The sequence below is a fragment of the Trichechus manatus genome, unplaced genomic scaffold (genome assembly GCF_000243295.1).
Source record: "Trichechus manatus latirostris isolate Lorelei unplaced genomic scaffold, TriManLat1.0 scaffold00180, whole genome shotgun sequence".
NCBI lineage: Eukaryota > Metazoa > Chordata > Mammalia > Sirenia > Trichechidae > Trichechus > Trichechus manatus.
Window position 1 is genome coordinate 3381334 of NW_004444116.1, and position 20021 is coordinate 3401354.

General features: G+C 41.1%; 4 non-coding genes across 4 annotated transcripts; 2 read left to right on the forward strand and 2 right to left on the reverse strand.

Annotated features, from left to right (window-relative positions):
• Positions 1–7217: 7217 nt before the first annotated feature.
• TRNAM-CAU (transfer RNA methionine (anticodon CAU)) lies at positions 7218–7290 on the reverse strand. The gene has a single exon. It is a non-coding gene; the product is annotated as a tRNA-Met (tRNA).
• Positions 7291–16040: 8750 nt separating this feature from the next.
• TRNAF-GAA (transfer RNA phenylalanine (anticodon GAA)) lies at positions 16041–16113 on the reverse strand. Its single transcript has one exon. It is a non-coding gene; the product is annotated as a tRNA-Phe (tRNA).
• Positions 16114–16725: 612 nt separating this feature from the next.
• On the forward strand, positions 16726–16797 carry TRNAE-CUC (transfer RNA glutamic acid (anticodon CUC)). The gene has a single exon. It is a non-coding gene; the product is annotated as a tRNA-Glu (tRNA).
• A 1017-nt stretch (positions 16798–17814) lies between these two features.
• On the forward strand, positions 17815–17896 carry TRNAL-AAG (transfer RNA leucine (anticodon AAG)). Its single transcript has one exon. It is a non-coding gene; the product is annotated as a tRNA-Leu (tRNA).
• Positions 17897–20021: the final 2125 nt, after the last annotated feature.

Here is a 20021-nt window from a genome sequence, read left to right on the forward strand (position 1 = left end):
GCCATGAACATAGGTGTGCATATGTCTATTCGAGTGACGACTCTTATTTCTCTAGGATATATTCCTAGGAGTGGGATTGCTGGATCGAATGGTATGCCTATTTCTAGCTTTTTGAGGAAGCGCCATATCATTTTTCAAAATGGTTGTAGTAACTGGATTTTTAAAGAAAAAAACAAAAGAATAATTTGGGAATTTAGGCAAAGAGAACACGTGACTTAAAAAATTTTTTTTTAATATGCATTAGGTGTAAGTTTAAACAGCAAATCAGTTTCCCATTTAATAATTTGTACATAAAGTGTTCCATAACATTGGTTTCATTCTCCACAATGTGTCAGCACTCTCCCCACTTCCATCCTAGTTTCCCTGTTTCCTTTTTTCCTGATTTTCTATCCCTTCCTGCCTTCTCATCTTTGCTTTTGGGCAAATATTGCCCTTTTGATCTTGTATAATTGATTGTTCTAAGGAGTACGTTCCTCTCGGGTGTTATTGTTTAAATTGTGGGCCTGTCTATGGTTTGGCTGAAAGGTGGTCTCCAAGAATGGCTTCAGTTCCAGTTTAGAAGGGTGTCTTAGGGCCATAGTCTCAGGGGTTCCTCCAGTCTGCCAGACTAGTATGTCTGGTCTTTTTGTTGAATTTGATTTTTTGTTCTACAGTTTTTCTCCTGCTTTTTCCCGAACGCTCTGTTGTGATCCCAGTCAGAGCAGTCAGTAGTGGTAGCCAGGCATCATCTAGTTCTTCTGGTCTCAGGATCATGTATGCTGTGGTTCATGTGGTCCATCAGTCCTTTGGACTAATTGCTCCTTTTATCTTTGGTTTCCTTCACTTTCCTTTGCTCCGAATGGTAAGAGACTAATAGATGTATCTTACATGGCTGCTTGCAAGCTTTTAAGACCTCAGACACTACTGATCAAAGTTGGGTGCAGAACTTTATCTCTATGAAGTATATTGTGCCAATTGACATAGATGACTATGGTCCTTCACCTTCAAGCCTAGGAACTTTGTCCCACAAGATGTTTGGTTATGTCTAAGAAGTTGCCCTGACTGTTGCCCTTGTGTGCTCTATTGTCTATAGTAATATATAAACAGCACCTACAGTTGTGTATGTAGAAATATCCACCCCCAAACCTACATCTGCAGGTGGGTGTATTCCATTACACTCTCCCACAAGTCTTGGTATACCTATCTGCCTATGTATCCATTCGTAAGTTAGTGTTTATTAACACTATTGTTGAAGAATTGTCTGTGTTGCAATTACCCTGTCGCTGTTTGTTCCGTCGTTCTTCTTGATGTCCTCCCATTCCTTACTCCTATTTTGCTGACTTCCCCCATATAGTGTACTGCCTTCACCAATATTAGCATCTGTCTTCTATCTATCTGGTAATTTTCCTCCCTCACCCTCTTATCCCTGGTAACCATCAAAGAATTTTTTTCTCTGTGTGTAAACCTTTTCTTTATAATAGTGGTCTCATAGAATATCTGTCCTTTTGTGATTGACTTATTTCACTCAGCATAATGTTCTCCAGATTCATCCATGTTGTGAGATGTTTTGCAGATATGTCATTATTCTCTAGCGTTGTGTAGTATTCCACTGAGCGTATGTACCATAGTTTGTTAATCCATTCATCTGTTGACAGGCACTTAGATTGTTTCCAACTTTTTGCTATTGTGAATAATGCTGCAGTGAACATAGCTGTGCATATGTCTATTTGTGTCATGGCTCTTATTTCCTTAGGGTATATACCTAGGAGTGGGACTGCTGGATTGTATGGTATTTCTATTTCTAGCTTTTTAAGGAAGCACCATACCATTTTCAATAGTGGTTGTACCATTTTACATTCCTACCAGTAGTGTGTAAGAGTTCCAATCTCTCCACAACCTCTCTAGGATTTGCTATTTTCTGTTTTTTTGATTAGTGCCAGTAATGTCAGAGTGAGATGGTATCTCATTGTAGTTTTGATTTGCATCTTTCGATTGGCCAATGAGTGTGAGCATTTCCTCATGTGTTGCTTATCTGTTCAAATGTCCTCTTTGGTGATATAGAACATATGACTGTAAAGGACACAAAATTAGGTTATAATTAACCTTTCCAACAGCAATTCTTTATGCCAAAATATATTGAAGTAGTTTACTTAAGATAGTCAAAGGAAGAAATTGTGAGGCAAGTATTTCATATCCTGCAAACTGATTTACAAATATAAAAGGCACAAAGTGTTATCAACATGCAAGAACATGCATCAGGAATATATTTTGCTTGAATGCTTTCTAAGAAATCTACCAAAGAACAAGCTTCAGGTAGTATACCCTGTGGTACAGTGAATTACTTAATACGGCCCTTCTAGCCATAATCTTTGTAACTCCCACCAAATGTCTGGGTAGGACTATGCAACAAGGTGCTTGCAGCCCACCAAGGGGATTGAATAGCTTGCTAATAATGTAAATAATGTGCATGGCACCCTTGCGTGGGTGAGACCATGCAAATAAGGGGTATGGAAACTTAACAAGAGGATTGGTCATTTTTGTCATCCTGCTAAGCTAAGGCATACTGGCATAGTGGGGTGCCTCCAGGCACTTATTGGCGGAGCTAAAGAGATTTGTAACACTTGCCAGAGCAAGGTAGAGGCTGGGCAAGCCCAAGAGGACTAAGGGGCCGAGAGAGGCCTGCCTTCAGGCACGGCTGAGAAAAGGCTGTCCTGATGGAAGAACTGTATCCTGAGTGTTTCCTGAACCTGAATTGTAACCTGTTATTTCCCTAATAAACCCCACAATTGTGAGTTTTGTCTGTGAGTTCTGTGTGACCATTGCAAAGAATTATCGAACCCAGCAGAGAAGTAGAGAGTGCTGTGGGAGGGATGGCTGGTGTCAGAACTGATAAAAAGGTTGGAGAGTGGAGGCAAGGCATGTCTGACCTCTGCCTCATAGGAATCAGCCTTGGGCTGTTGATCTTGATTCTCCTCCCGCCTTGTGAAGTTAGAGGAGGTAAGACATCACAACCATGCCATTCTTTTTTTTTTTTTTTTTTTATTATACTTCAGGTGAAGGCTTACAGAACTAATAGTTTCTCATGAAACAGTAGTACACATATTGTTTTATGACATTGGTTAACAACCCCACAACATGTCAACCCTCTAACTTCTCAACCTTTTTTTCTGGTGAAAATACACATAGCCAAAGATAGACCATTTTAAAAATTTCTACATGCACACACACAGTTCAGTGACATTGACTACGCTCTTCTAATTGTGCTGTTATTCTCACTTAAGATGAAGGCTTACAGAACAAAATAGTTTCTCATTTAACAGTTACTACAAATGTTGCCCTATGACAATGGTTAACAATCTCACAACACATCAACAATATCCTTACTCAACCTTGGCTTCCCTATCACCAGCTTCCTTGTCCCCTTCTGCCTTCTGGCCCTTGTCACTGGACTACTGTACCTCGTTAGTCTCATTTGGTTTTACGGGGCTGTCCACTCCCAGGCTGAATGGTGATAACTTCACCACTGAGCTAAAAGTGTGTCTGGGGGCCATACTCTCGGGGTTTCTTCAGTCACCTTTAGGCTGGTAAATCTGGTCTTTTTTTTTGTGAGTTAGAATTATGTTCTACATCCTTCTTCAGCTCTGTCCAGAACACTCTGTTGTGATCCTGGTCAGAGCAGTCAGTGGTGGTAGCCGGGCACCTTCTAGCTGTACTGGACTCAGTCCGGTGGAGGCCTTGATAGCTGTGGACAATTAGTCCTTTGGACTAATCTTTTCTTTATATCCTGTTCTCTTCATTCTCCCTTGCTCCCGAAGGGATGAGACCAGTGGAGTATCTTAGGTGGCCACTCACAGGCTTTTAAGACCCCAGACACTACTCACCAAGGTAGAATGTAGAGCATTGTCTTTATAAGCTGTGTCATGCCAATTGAGCTAGATGTTCCCTGAGACCAACAACCATGCCTTTCTTATACACACATACACACACATGTGCCACCAAGAAGAGAAAATTTTATTGCACAACTCCAGAGGGGCACCAGTCACATGCTATGCTTCTATTCTATATGGACAATACCCTCTGGTGTTGTTCAATGCAGAGATTCTTCCAAAAATCCACTGTGGTTGCCCTGGCAACAAAACTTCCGTCCTATGATAAGGTATCATAATGAAGAAAACTGCATGCAAATGTAGTAAAAAATAATTAGAGAATGTAATCATAATACAATAGTTGGCTCAAGAGAGAACTGCTATTCTTTATTACTAGCCTTGTAGTATAATATGACCTTTTAAAATATGTACTTGTATTAATGTGATAAAAGTATCATAAATGTACTTCACATTATAGCTTTTCAAATATTTAAAGACACACATCCCCAAGTGTTATCAAACCTAAAGATTTATAATACCTTTAAGATATTTAGAGTTGACATGTAATTTGCCCAAGCCACACAGTTTCCATCCTATTGACACTGAGTCCATTCCGACTCATAGTGACCCTATAGGACAGAGTAGAACTGCTTCATAGGGTTTCTAAGACAGTAATCTTTACAGAAGCAGACTGTCATATCTTTCTCCCACAGAGTGCTGGTGGGTTCAAACTGTCAACATTTTGGTTAGCAGCTGAGTGCTTAGCAACTGTGTCACCAGGGCTCCTTCTTTAACAGATATTTAGTTGGTAGGTTTTTTTGTTATCAAAGGTCTCTTCTATGCCAGTTCACTAAAAAAAAAAAAAAAAAAAAAAAAGAAAAGCAAAAGAAAGAAACCAGTTGCTATTGAATTTATTTGGACTCATGGCAAACCCATGTGTGTCAGAATAGAACTATGCCCCATAGGGTTTTCAGTGGTCAATTTTTCAGAAGTAGATCTCCAGGGTTTTTCTCAAGGCACATCCGGATGGACTCGAACCTCTAGCCCTTTAGTTAGCAGCCAAGTGCGTTAACTGTTTGCACCACCCAGGGACTCCATACCAGATATTTCATAGTCCATATCTCTTATTTTAATTCTTAAAACAATCCTTTGAAGAAGATGGAATAATTCTCATTATAGAAAAAAGGAACCTGAGAAATGAACACCTTACTTGACCTCTCAATATTATTTGACGCTGAGAACCAAACCTTTAATCTGAGGGTCTTGGGTTCAAGTCCCTGTTCGGGAGAGTTCCCTCTCTTCTTTAAGTGTCTAACCAGAAACTTTAAGGTCAAATGTTTGGCTCCCAAAAGGTTAGCTGAATCTGGTGCAAACTAAAGAATGAATGGTAGTGAGGTGAGTGCATGGAAGCTCTTCAGTGAGATTGCCCCAAGTTTTGTGACGTGAACTAACATTTCAAGAGCACCTGGGAGCACATGGCCTTATGCCAGAACCTGAACTTACCTCTCAATCTCATTTAACTAAAAAATAAAGCCAGAGTGAAGTCACTACGTTCCTCTTGTTAAGAATGAGGTTAACGATCTGTATAAGTCCGTAAGAGTGAAGTAGAAGTTATCTACTAAAGAGTTGGTTGGTAAATGAGTGGTTGAGGAGGACTTTTTGGACATCCAAGTTCAATAAACGTGACAAGGAAATAGAAAGGTAATAATAAAATAGAACTAAATATCTCTTATCTGACCAATGGTATTGTAATCTTGTTTAAGGAAAGTATGAACTGAACTCTGTATTTCCATCTCCGCCCAGGGCTGGCCACATGGGCTAACGCAACTACAAATTTGTTTGGCTTGGCTTCTTGCTGGTGAATTCACCAGACCATCATTAATATTTTATTACTCTCATTATTCTGATTACAGGTGCACAGGGAAAATTTCTGATGTTATTTGCTTTTCCCTGAAGAGTTTATTTTACATAGGAGACAATATACTGGCCAACCACCAATACAGCTATAATCCTCATTGTTTATTAATTCTTTGGCACTCTGGCTTGGAATGTCTCTTACGTTTGGTTATTGTAAGTCCTGCAAACCTGAAAAACTCTAGGTGAATGAAAAAACTATTTGATTCTGCAAAGGAGATGAAGAGAATTTGACTGGTGATGCCTCCAACGAGACCCAACCATTCTCTGAGGAACTGCCTAAACAGCCAGGCATTCCAGCTTCTTGGCTACTCCCAAATCTTTAACTGCATCTCTTTAACTGTGGCAAATGGAAGTTCCTAAAACCAGAGGCTGAGAGTCCAGAAGCAATGTTAAGATGTCCCCTATTATGTAACTCCCTAAGTCTGCACAAGAATGAACTCTTGAGAAAGCTATCCTGAAATATAGACTCTTCAAGGTCCAGATGCCTTGGAGGAGCACTCCAAGGATTATCCTTTCTTTTTCCAACGCAGACTGGGCCAGAGAGGTATAACCTTCGGGATGAATTTCAGTAAGTGTGATCCCTGAGGGGACTATTACAATTGATTGCCTGGAGTAGGATAGTGACAGGGAAAATGGGAAGAAAAGAATAAAATTTAATATATTAATTAGTTCATTGATGTATTCAACAAATATTGTTTGTCAGATACTGTGCTAGGCACTGGAAACAAGAATGGATAAAACTTACACAGTGATGAATCTCATGTAACTTACAATCTAATGAGTGTGGAGGGTGGGGTGGAGAATAGACAATAAAGGTGTTAAATAAAAGGGCAAGGCAACTTCATAGACTAGTAAGGGCTATGAGGAAAATAAAAGAGGATAAGGTAATTTGATGGGAGGTTGGTGAGTGAGAGATGGGATAGGAAAGCTAGTTAAGACCTGATTATAAAGGGAGGCCATAAAGCAAGGAGATTTCATGTATGTATGAAGAAATAAAAATGGGACTTGGTAGCTGTTTAGTTATAAGGACTTAAAGAAGTCCAAATTAGTCTCATTTATTGAGATTGAGAAAACTGAATATCAGGTTTTCATCTCTCTCTCTATTAGTTTTTCCAATAACTTAAATTGCATCATTACAAGGATACTGTCCCAAGAAGAAATTGATACTCTTACTGTATTCTGCATTAATCAGAAAACGTCTTCAGTATTGAAATCAGAGGAACTTGGACAAAAGAGCTTGTCCATTGGAAAGAGAAGAAGATGACAACACTTTTCAAGGAAAGGAGAACTAAAGTAGGAAATACTAGAGTCTTCCAGAAATTGAATGGCAGTCATGAGGGAGAAAGTTTAGACTTCATCTCTTGGACAACATACATCAGGGCCCAATAGCCAGGTGTTAATAGAAGTAGAGAGTGGCATGGAACAACAGCTTTCGAAGAGTATGGGCAAAACTACTGCCCCCTCTGAGGCTCGAACTCAGGACCTTCAGATTATGAGACTGACGCGCTGCCTACTGCGCTAAGGAGGCGGATGACTAACTTATCTCATCACATAATTTTACCACTGAAGTTTACTTTGTTTAAACGTCTTGGTTTTACTGTTCTAGATTGCCTTCATCTTAAATGTCTAAAATGAAGTGTTCTTCAAGAACGTCTGGAATAGTGCAACACCTTCTAATACCTGAATGAGATGAAGAAAAATCGCTGTTGATCTTTTGCCTTCTCTCTCCCACTCTGAACAGATTATCCCCACCTCTCAAGTCAGATGGAAATTTTTCTAAACTTTCTGTTCAGAAATCAGCACACTTACCTGCACCGCCGCCCGTCCATTTTGCTCTCCCTCACCATGCCTCTCTCCCTCCATACCGGATCTTTCCCATGAGTATCGAAACACATTCAAGTGTTTCTACTAATATCCTTTGACTCCGCACCTCGGTCTCCAACTACCAATTTATCTTGTTTACCCCCTTCACAGACTTCTAGAGTTGTCTGTCATTGTAAAAAAGAAAGTCCCACTTTTCAATCCACGACAATCTTCCTTGATCAGTACTCGGTCAGCAGGAGGTCCAAAAGATTCCCGGAAGTGTGCGACTTGAAGGTTTAAAGGAACAAGGTGTTCTTGGTGCCACCTCTTGGGAATCTGCTAGTACGTGAACGAGTTGTAGTAACAGGAGCAGGCAGAGGTGAAAAGCCTGTTGTACTCACTGTGTTTGTTTGCCTGGACACCGTCCCGGCTTTACCACTGAAAATCTCATCTCTCGGGAAACTCCTACTATTGCGAAAAGTTCGGATTTTAGGTTTTCAGATATGGGTACGGAAGATTGAAGAAAGCACAAAAACCCATCTGACAGCTCCACCTTCTCCAAAACAGGAGCTTAAAGCAACACTGATTTTAGTGTCAAATAGGTAGGGCAAAGTCCCTGGGTGACGCAAACACTTTGCGCTCAGCTGCAAACCTAAAGGCGGACGATTCAGACCCACTACTGTGGCACCGCGGGAGAAAGGCCTGAAGATCTGCTTCTCTAAACATTGCAGCCAAGAAAACCTTATGGAGCAGTTCTACTCCGTAACACATGGATTCACCATTAGTCAGAGTCAACTCGACGACAACAGTTAGATGTTTTTTGGATAGGGCATAGATTCTCTGACTTCACTAGTTGATGCCGCTGTTTCTCCCTGACTGCTGCCGATAGCAACCTCGATTTTTGGTTTACAGTAATGAATCATCTACTGTTGCATAACTCTCAGTGATGCGAATTAAATGTGCCACGTAAGCATGTCGTAGTTGTGAGGGTGAACAGTCCATCTTTGGCTCTGCTTTTGGATTAACTGTTGTGGTTTGTGTCGAGACAGTGCTGGTTTATTTTTTTAACATTTTAACTATTATGAACATGTTTTCTAAGAATTCAGATAATGAAAATGAGAACAATTACAATGCCAACACCAGCATGACCCAGACATCGCTGGAGAAGTGTAAATGACTACGCTATTTTAATGACAGAAGGAAGGACACATACAACTGGATTAAGGAGGTAAATAATCAAGACAGAACATGCTGCACAATATGCAAAAAAGAATTTGGGATTGGGCATGGTGGAAAAGGGCATGTGAAAACAAATATGGAGACGGAATCTTACAAGTCCAGCATGAGACAGGCAAGAACTTCTAAATCAATCAAAGTTTTTTCATTTCCCCAAATGACACAAACGTTCAGTTGAAAATTGCATTGAGCATACCACAGGAAAGCACTTGCATTATCTTATGATTTCCTTTATCCTTTATTTCCAGATTCAGAGGTTGCAACTAAAACGTACTGTGGGCAAACAAAAGGGGAAATTTTGGTAACGTGTATTGGACTCTTTACAACTTGGAGCTGATTTTTTCAGCTCTTACCAACAACCTTGCTCTCTGCAGTGTATCAACTTGAAGCCATGCAACAAAAAATGTTTCCCCTAGGTTTTAGGTACTTTAATTTGAGACACAAAGTTTCAAATCTCCTTGATATGTACCAAGATTTAAAGAAACCACAAAAAACATATAAGATTGTTGCTATCTTGTTCAAATAGAAACTAGGCGTTGCTCATCTATTTGCATGTTCGGCAGACAATGCACATGTAAATCTGGCAAATTTCCATTATGTCTATAAACTTCTTACCACAGAAAATGAAAAGATTTAGCTGGTAAATGTTATTCACATCTTATACACAACACTGCTAAAGGCAACTGTGATTTGCCTACTCATGATATTGAGGCTTTCGTGGTTTATTGAGGTTTATAGTCACTTTTTAGTTTCCTCAAAGTATGTAGAAGTGCTTAATGAGATTGTTTTACTTCACAGAAAAGGAAGGAGATAGCCTCCATAGACATGTGCCTGGAAGATGGCTATCATTGTGGCCAGATGTCGAAAAAATTTTGGCCTTCGGTAAAATAATATTCTCATAGTGTGGGACAAGAAGAATGTGCTTCTTTAATTTGGAAATACTTTGAGGATCAGAATGGAAAAAAGCTTACAGTAAAACAAATTTATATGCTTTCTTCAACATTGTTCAATGTTAGCTGTACACTGTGACAAAAACTCTTGCACCAAAAAATGACTCTTTTAAGAAATAAGACTACTTTAGAATAAAATAAAATAAAATAAAAAAGTCACCCGAAAAGGGCAGCTAAGTTAAGGAGGCTTGTCTCAATTTCTTTACGAAAACTATAACTTATTTGGAGTCCAGCTTTGATTTCACATGTTCAGGTTACTCCTGTACTTTAAAACCATTTTTCCTGAGAAAGGGAAGATTAGATTGTGATACATCTAATGTGCTCTGGAGTATTTAAAAATGACGAACATTTTAGACACGGAGATGATACCATGATTTTATAGATGTAAAGGATCTGATTGACAAACAGATGATCTATTGAAAACAAGCCAGTAGATACAAAGTAGACAGACATTTTGAGGGGAGCTGGATACAAATTGCAACAAGTCTAAAAGTCTACTTTTGCTAGTAAGTAAAATCCTGAGTATTCTATGTTACATGCTCAAATGTGTTTTGTTGAGAAGATATTTAGCTTGATGTCATCACATTGGAACAACACCAGGAATCAGAATAATATGAGCGTGGTAAGAGCAGAGCTCCAAGTCAAAGTGAGTTTTGTCTTTGACTGTGTTCAGTTTTATTACTTTGTAAAAGAAAATAAGAATGTACTAAAGACTGCAGGCAGTTCAGAGAAGTAATATTGGAAAAGGAGACAGAAAGGGTAAAAATATCCTACTGTATCATGTGACAGAAAGAACCATGTCATTGTTATTTTTTATTAAGTATAGGTAATATCTGTTTAAGTAGTCTTATTGTATTTATATTCTTTTATGTTCTTATAGTATTTTACATTCTTCTTTGTATTTACATTCCTCTTACACTAATGTAGTTTAAGAATTCAAATAATACAGCCTATGAAATTTTAATATCCAATAAAGACTTTTAAAAAGTTAAAAACATTACTGCCTCAGAGAACACAAAGAAACATTATAAAATATTATTATATTTTCTCACACATACTATTTATGTAATTAGTTCTATTGTTAATTACTACTAATTACCTTTGTTAAATCACCTATTGTTTTTACATATAAAAGCATTTATGTAACAGAAAATAAATAATACAGGATAATATATGATTTGAAATAAACAACTATTTTTAAGATTTTTAATGTAAATATCACATGTGTATATAACTGATGATATATAATTATGATTTTTTGGTCCGGTATGGCTATGTCTTAGTTGACTTGCTAAAAAATTGGACACTCAAAGCAACTACCTCACCAAAGACTGAAGAAACACTATTTATGAAAAGAACAAAGAATTAAGGAGAGGTTCCAGTAAGCTTCAAGGACAACATCTGGCTTATAGGATGAAAATGGATGATTTCTGATAGACCAAAAAAAAAAAAAAGATTTATTAAAAGTTTTCAAAATAACTGGAGATAACAAATGAGATGGCTGTCAATGGCATCTGAGGGTTTGATTGGGCTAGACTATCCAAGATGGCTCACTCACATTAACTGGCAGTGGCTACTGATGTTGGTGGTCTGCTAGGAGCTCAGCTGATGCTGTCGCCCAGAGTGCCTAGCCATGGCCCCCCACGTGATTTGGACTTCTCACAGCCTGGTGACTGGGTTCAGAGACAAAGCTTCCCAAGACTGAACATTCTAAGAAACAAAGACAGAAGCTGTAAGATTCCTATTGGCTCAGGCCTGGAACTGCTACATTGTCACTTCTATGAAATTCTATGAGGTCGGCCAAGATTCACTGTGGCAAGAGGCTACACAAGGCTGATTACTGAGAGCCATGCTCCACTGGAGACCATTTTTGGAGACTAGCTACCACACAAGGTAACTTTCCCCTCCCCGCCTGCCCCTTGCAGCCTCATCTTCTTCCTCTTGGCCCATGAACCTTCGACTCTCTGCTCAAGTCTAACTGAACTATGGAACTAGTGATTTTCCCAGACAGTCACACCTTTTCAGCTTTGTACATGCTGTTACCTCATCCTCAAAAGGTCTTTCTCATGTTCTTCCTTACCTGTCTAATTATCCACCACCAGTTGCCGTTGAGTCTATTCTGACTCATGGCGACTACTTGTGTGTCCAAGTAGAACTGTGCCTAATTATAGATCATCTTTAAGTCACATTTTAGCTATCACCTCCTCTAGTAAACCATATCTATCTTATGTTAGGTGCCTGTATTTATTGATGATCTTATACATGACACACTGCCTTTACATATATGGAAGAATATATGAGTGCATATTAATTATCTCTGGTTTATTTATCTCTACTCTTCATCAAAGGAGCCCTGGTGGCACAGTGGTTAAGCGCTTGGCTACTAACCTAAAGGCTGGTGGTTTGAACCCGCCAAGCCGCTCCATGTGAGAAAAATGTTGACAAGTCTGCTTCCGTAAAGATTACAGCCTGGGAAGCCCTATGGGGCAGTTCTACTCTGTTCTATAGGGTTGCTATGAGTGGGAATTGACTCGATGGCACACAACAACAACAACATTCTTCATTAGGCCATAAATTCCCTGTAAGAATGTATTTTGAGCTCTCAGATTCCCCAGCTGGGCCTGGTATATATGATATAAAGAAAGGTCTTAGTAAATGTTGGCTGACAGGAGTGAACAATTCTCTGCATATATTTACCACTCACCACAAAAGGAAAATGCACCCGACATGAAACAGTGCAAATACCATGGTTTCAACCATGTAAAAATTTTTCTATGTATAGGAAGAAGAACTACGTATAAAAAAGGTAAAAGGGAAAAGTCCCTAATTAGTTGTGGGGGTAGAACTATGGATATCTTTAAAAAAATGTATTCTAATGCTTATTTTTTATCCTGATGTTGTAAATCATAATTACGTGGCTGTTAAATGAAACAGAGTAGAACCATTAGGTTCCAAAGTGTCAAGAACCTTGTCACTTACAGCATGAACCCCTGATCAGCATCATCTGCCCAACCTGAGAGGTTCTTTTTTTTAAAATTTTACTTAAGGTTTACAAAGCAAATTAGTTTCTCCTTAAACAATTAACTCACATATTGTTTTCTGACATTGGTTGCCAACCCCATGGCATGTTAACACTCTCCCCTTCTCAACTTGGGCTCCCCATTACCAGCTTTCCTGTCCCCTCTTGCCTTCTTGTCCTTGCCCCTGGGCTTGTGTGCCCATTTAGTCTCATTTTTGTTTTATGGGCTTGTCTAATCTTTGGCTGAAGAGTAAACCTCAGGAGTGACTTCATTACTGAGCTAAAAGGGTGTACCAGGGCCATACTCTCCGGGTTTCTCCAGTCCTTGTCAGTCCGGTATGTCTGGTCTTTTGTGTGTGTGTGTGAGTTAGAATTTGTTCTACATTTTTCTCCAGCTCTATCTGGGACCCTCTATTGTGATCCCTGTCACAGCAGTTGGTGATGGTAGCCAGGCACCATCTAGCTGTGCTGGACTCAGTCTGGTGGAGCCTGTGGTAATTGTGGTTCATTAGTCCTTTGCATTAATCTTTTCCTTGTGTCTTTGGTTTTCTTCATTCGTCCTTGCTCCAGACCGGGTGGTATCAGTGGAGTATCTTAGATGACCGCTCACAAGCTTTTAGGACCCCAGACGCTACTCACCAAAGTTGTATGTAGAACATTTTCTTAATAAACTGTATTATGCCAATCGAGCTAGATGTCCCCCCAAGACCATGGTCCCCAGCCCTCAGCCCAGTAACTGGGTCCCTAAGGGAGCTGGATGTGTCTATGAAGCTTCCATGACCTTGCTTTGGTTAAATTGCGCTGGCTTCCCCAGCGTTGTGTACTGTCTTACCCTTCGCTAAAGTTACCACTTATCTATTGTCTAGTTAGTGTTTCTGAAAGCTTCTCAGGCTCGATCCCAGACCTACAGAATTAGAATCTGTATTTTAGTAAGATTCCCCACTTGACTTCCTATTCACATTTTAAGTTTGCGAAACACATAAACACAGCCCTCACCTTTTCCCTTATTAAATTTACAGCCATTTGTTCAACTGACCTTTTGCAAAGATTCCGAAGACAACATAGCAAGGGATGCTCGTTCACATCTCTGCTGGTGCTTTCTGCGTCTCTTCAGCTGGGTTCTATCACCCACCTCTGCAATCTAGAACGGGCAGTGGGCTGGGGAGTAAAGGAACCAAAGGCTGGTCTTGCCGCTCCGCCCCGCCCCGCCCCGCCCCGCCCCGCCCACTCGGCGGCGGTCTGCAGCCTCCAGGCCCACCGCTCGGCACTAGCCAGCGCCGGGCACGGTGGCGCGCGCCTGTAATCCCAGCTTCTCCGGGAGGCTGAGGTCGGCGGATCGTGGGTGCTCGGGGGTTCGGGACTAAGGCGCTGTGTGAAGCGGGCGTCCGCACCGGGCATGGCACCAACATGGGGCTCCTGGGGGAGCCCAGGGGCACCAGGTTGTCTAAGGAGGGGGGGACCTGGCCCAGGTCGGAAACGGAGCAGGTCAAACTCCCCGTGCTGGGCGGCGGTGGGATCGCGCCTGCGAGCAATGTTCGCAGTTCCGCCCGAGACATCCGACGAGACCCGGTCTCTTTTCTTCAAGTTTCCTTTTCAGGATTTTCTTCTTAAAAACTGTTTGTTTTACTCCAGCATTATGTTTGCACACAGAGGACCACGTGACTTCACGTGCAGGGCAGGGTCACATACTACCCTTTGCTTGATTTTCAGGTTTTGCACTCACGGAAGAGTGTTTCAGTCGGTTGGCACCCGAAAAAACTCTTCTTAGTGGCCTATTATCCTAGAGGTTTCTCCACGCTGCCCTCTGCCTTTCCCAAAACATCAAGGCAACGGTCTGTATTGCGTTTTCCAAGTACTCTTGGGTAAAAGGTACATGGGCTCTCTCCGGTATTATTTGCTATAACTGCATGTGAATCTACAATTATCTTAAAAAAAAAGGAAAAAAAAGAAAAAGACAACCAAAGTCAGGACCCTGAGAAGTAGCCATGTCTAAGGAGTTATTAGAGGGAGGGGAACAAAAATTAAATGGAGCAGCCAGAGAGTTCAGAAAAATTGGGAGAGACTCCAGTCCAAGGTCTAAAAGAGCAGAGTTTCATGAAGAAAGTGTTGTCAATAGATTTGCATACTGAACAAAATTAAGTCTAGAACCTTTTAAGTCAAGCAAGCCATTTGACAGTTAGGAAGCTGACGGTAATGATCTTGTGGGATTGGAAGGCAGATTTCCGTTGATGAGCAAGTGATGAGGCAAGAAAGTGGAGGCAAACACTGTCTTGCACTGTTCCTGTGTTTGGCGATTTGGGCATTCTGTAGTTTGAAGAATTAATTAAGGGAAAGAGAGATCAAAAGACATAAGGGCAAAAAGGGAGACAGATGACCCATAGTCCTTAAGGAATGGGGAAAGGGACCAAAAACTCAGATGGAGTATCAGCCATGGCAATGAGGGAAAACTTTTTGTCTAAGTAAGAAGTAAGAAGATTAGGTAACTAGCAAATTAAAAACAAAAACCCATTGCTGTTGACTCAATGCCAGACAGGGTAGAACTGCCCCACCCTTTCCAAGGAGCACCTGATGGATTCCAACTGCTGACTTTTTGTTAGCAGCCACAGCCCTTAACCACTACACCACCAGGGTTTCCAGCAAACTGAGAAGTAGAGATAAAGGCGGTTGAGGGAATATTCTGGTTCTGTTTCTCTCCTTCAACATTCAAGTTCCCCCCTAACCCAGCCAAGAGCCACTTCTTGAATTAATTCAGATGGCTCCCTGTTCCAAGAACCTTTCCTTCAGTGCCCCTGCCCTGCCTCTCTCTTTCCCTTCAGAGTCGCTTAAGAGACCACTTACTTAATGAATACTTATTGAGGAAACATAAGTTTGAAAATAAAATGTAATTTTATTAAACGTCTCTCTTCCCACATTTATCTGGAGGACAGGTTCCCCTTTGTTATTAGAAGCTAGTAGAAAATAAGATTAAGGGGAAAAGACGTTAGAAATGAACAAGAGAAAGGAGGGTCCTTTGGGGCCCCTGGACTTTGGATTTTAAGGTTGTTGGGACAACTCCATGAGAATGAAGCAGGGGTAGTTTTGGAGAAAGAGGAACACAGCAGACATGGAACAGAGCCCGAACCAAGAAAGTAAAAGAAAACAGTAAATATAAACAAGAACAGGGAGAAGTGATGCTTCTTTAGCACACTTGCCTCTGCCTCTTTCTTCTACCGGGATGTCGATCATACAACAATCCCCCTGTGTCTTTCAGCTCCAAAAGGAAGCACTGTGTGCCGAAACCCGGGATCGAACCAGGGACCTTTAGATCTTCAGTCTAACGCTCTCCCAACTGAGCTATTTCGGCTCCTCCCACATACTTCGTGAAATAAAGTATAATGGCTTTATCTTGTCAGTCTTTTTATTCACTATTAAGCATCTACTTAATAGACATCGGAAGAAAGATGTGGCAGTCGGTTTCCGTAAAGGTTTACAGCCCTGGAAACCCTATATGACAGTTCTACCCTGTCGTATAGTCGTTATGAATCGGAATCAACTGGACGCCAGTGGCTTTGGTTTTTTGATTTAATACACATCATGACAAACACTTTGAGGGAACCAAGGATAAACAAAAAAAGTTTCTGTTTTAGAACGCTCACCATTTTATGAGGAGAAAGGAAAGAAGACAATTATAAATTAATGTGATAACTGTCCGAGTGACTTAGTTAAATGCTACAATTTGTCTCCAGTTGAATCCACTGGCCCGGGGCGGAGCAGGAGGCCCCACCTAGCTACATGTTACGTGAATTATTCCTTCTTCAGCACTGTCAAACGTCCCCCCTTGTCCTGATTTTACTGTTTGGTACAGAAAAGGAGGTTGGTGCATATATGAATATAATCTATCTGTAACTTGTTGGAGAAGCAGAAAGTATGTATAAGATTAAACTCGTAGGAATATTTCAGAACACTTCCAATAACTTCCCTGGTGGTCTAGTGGTTAGGATTCGGCGCTCTCACCGCCGCGGCCCGGGTTCGATTCCCGGCCAGGGAAACTTCTTTTCATCCTTCCGTGTTTTTGATCCAGGACGAAGGGGAAGCGTATAACAGCTAAATATTAATTTGTATATAAATTAACTTTCAATTTTCATGTGAGGCATTTTCTGCTTAGAAATGCAGCGCTGGGATTGGCGTTTCAACTGCAAAATGACAAGCTATAGATTTTCAACGAATTGTTTATTCATTATACTGCAGGTATTCGTGTCTTTCTGCCTAATGTTTCACAAGAAAACAGTCCTCTAGACCGGGTGGCAATTACTTCCTGAACCACCCTCTGCTCATCATGTCATATTTTGTCTCCTCTGTGTGTAGCAAGAATCTTTTGCTTCATTTTTTTTTATATCCTTGCTTTTAAGGAGCAGTCTCGGTGGGACCCCTGAATGCGCTTGAGAAATGGACTATCTTGATTTATGCCTGTTTTTTACTTCTCCAAATCAAGCTGATTAGATTAGAGACAAGAAGCTGTCTTTGAAAACTGCGTGATTTTTTCCTCCTGTTATGAGCGCTGGCTCATTGTCCATGAAGAAAAAATTCTCTAATCCTGTATTTTAGTATAGTAGGTTCTGCTTCCTCATCAGACGGCTACCTGATTACTAGCAAGGACCGCTCCTTCTGTCCCTTTCTTGGTGTTCCGTGGAGGTGCTCTGTTTCCGGTGGTGGGTGAATGGGGGTCCCCTCCGGGTTCTTTCGTACCGTCTCCTTGGCCAAAACCTTTCGAGGGCTTATTTGGCGGCGTCGGGGCTCTCACCAGGCGTCACTATTCACGGTGACAAAGGGGCGGGCTTTTCGGGTCCTCTGGTCCTCTCCCCATCACTCTCAGCAGTGGTGAAGTGAAGTGTAGGGAGTTTGGCTGGGCGGTAATTAGCGTCAGGCAGGGGTTCGCGGGGTGTGATAAGGAAAGAGCCAGAGAAAAGATAGCGGTCAGGAAGGCGCTAACCGTGGTGCAGGAAAGGGACAATGTTTACTCTTAAAATAATAAAAAAAAAAAATAACCGAGACGAGGCTTGTAGGTGGTAGCGTGGCCGAGCGGTCTAAGGCGCTGGATTAAGGCTCCAGTCTCTTCGGGGGCGTGGGTTCGAATCCCACCGCTGCCAAACTCTCTTTTTCGCTGCCTAATAGACGCTGATTCTTCTTGCCCAGCGTGGCCTCTGCTCATTGCCTGAAAGGTTAGGCAGGTTTCCCGCTCTCTGACTCCTGTTCTTGTGGCGTAGTGGTCAAGTGCTTTGACAGCTAACGAAAACACAAACAGTTCAAAATCCATGAGGTTCTCCCTGGAAGCTCTGTGGAGCAATTTTACTGTGTCCTATGGGGTCACTAGGAGTTGTAGTCGAGTGGACGGCAAGGGGTTTGTTTTTTGGTTTTTGGACTTGTATTCCCAGGCTCCGGAGACAGCTCCCGAACGCATTGCTCCTAGAACTGGCCCAACGCAAATTATTCAATTAATAAATTCCTCTATTATTGAAATATATATATTCTAGGTACAGTGGATACAGGAATAGGCATTAAAAGAAGAAAAAAGCTTCCATAGCGCTTATTTCCTTATTACAAAGTCTGAATGGATGTCAGATTCCTGGGATTCGCTTGTAAGCGAAGACGGGTCTGCCCACGCCTCCGAATTATTTTCGGAATCTGCCGCTGGCAGCGAGGAAACCCCTCATTTCATATTTCGAACTCTAATTATATGGATCTGAGAACGCAGAGCAGTTAAAGCGAATGGAAGAAATGATGAAGTAAAAGAGCTGAACAGATTTCAAAGGGCGGCTCCAGGAAACAAAGTCTTGAAATGTGCAAACAACTGGAGTAAGAAAACCAAAGGGGAAGAACACGCTAAGCATTTCTCAAGCTGAAAGAACTGAAGAAAAAATTCAAGCCTCGAGTTGCAATCCTGAAGGATTCTATGGGGAATATATTGATCAACGCAGGAAGCATCAAAAAAGATGGACGGAACATACAGAATCACCGTACCAAAAAGAGTTGGTTGAAGTTCAGTCATCTCAGGAGGTAGCATATGATCAAGAACCAATGGTATTAAAGGAAGAAGTCCAAGCTGCACTGAAGCCATTGGCAAAAAACAAGGCTTCAGGAACTGACAGAATACCAACTGAGATGTTTCAACAAACAGATGCGGCTGCGGCGCTGGAGGTGCTTGCTTGTCTATGCCTAGAAATTTGGAAGACAGCTATCTGACCAATTGACTGGAAGAGCTCCATATCTGTCCATTCCAAAGAAAGGTGATCCAACCAAATGAGGAAATTATCAAACATTATCATTACTATACACTCAATTAAAATTTTGCTGAAGATAATTCAAAAACGGTTGCAGCAACACACTGCAGGGAACTGCCAGAAATTCAAGCTGCAGTCAGAAGAAGATATGGAACAGGGGTATCATTGCTGATGTCAGATACATCTGGGCTGAAAGCAGGGAATACCAGAAAGATGTTTATTGTGTTTTATTGACTATGCAAAGGCATTTGACTGTGTGGATCATAAAAAATTATGGATAACATTGGGAAGACTGGGAATTCCAGAACACTTCATTGTGTTCATGAGGAAACTGTACATAGACTAAGAGTCAGTCATTCGAAGAGAACAAGGGGATACTGCCTTGTTTAAAACCAGGAAAGGTGTGCTTCAGGGTTGTATCCTTTCACCATACTTATTCAATCTGTACGCTGAGCAAATAATCCGAGAAGCTGAACCATATGAAGAAGAACAGGGCATCAGGATTGGAGGAAGACTCATTAATAACCTGCGATATGCAGATGACACAACCTTGTTTGCTGAAAGTGAAGAGGACTTGAAGAATGTACTGATGAAGAGTAAAGTCTACACCTTCAGTATGGATTAAAATTCAACATAAGAAAACAAACGTCCTCACTACTTGACCCATACCATCATGATAAGTGGAGAAAATACTGAAGTTGTAAAGGATTTCATTTTACTTGGATCCACAATCAATGCCCACAGAAGCAGCAGTCAAGAAATCAAACAACATATTGAACTGGGCAAATCTGCTGCAAAAGACATTTTTAAAGTGTTAAAAAGCAAAGATGCCACTTTGAGGACTAAGATGCACCTGACCCAAGCCATAGTATTTTCAGTCACCTCATATGCATGTGAAAGCTGGACAATGAATAAGGAAGACTGAAGAACAATGATGCCTTTGAATTATGGTGTTGGTGAAGAATACTGAATATACCATGGACTGCCAGAAGAA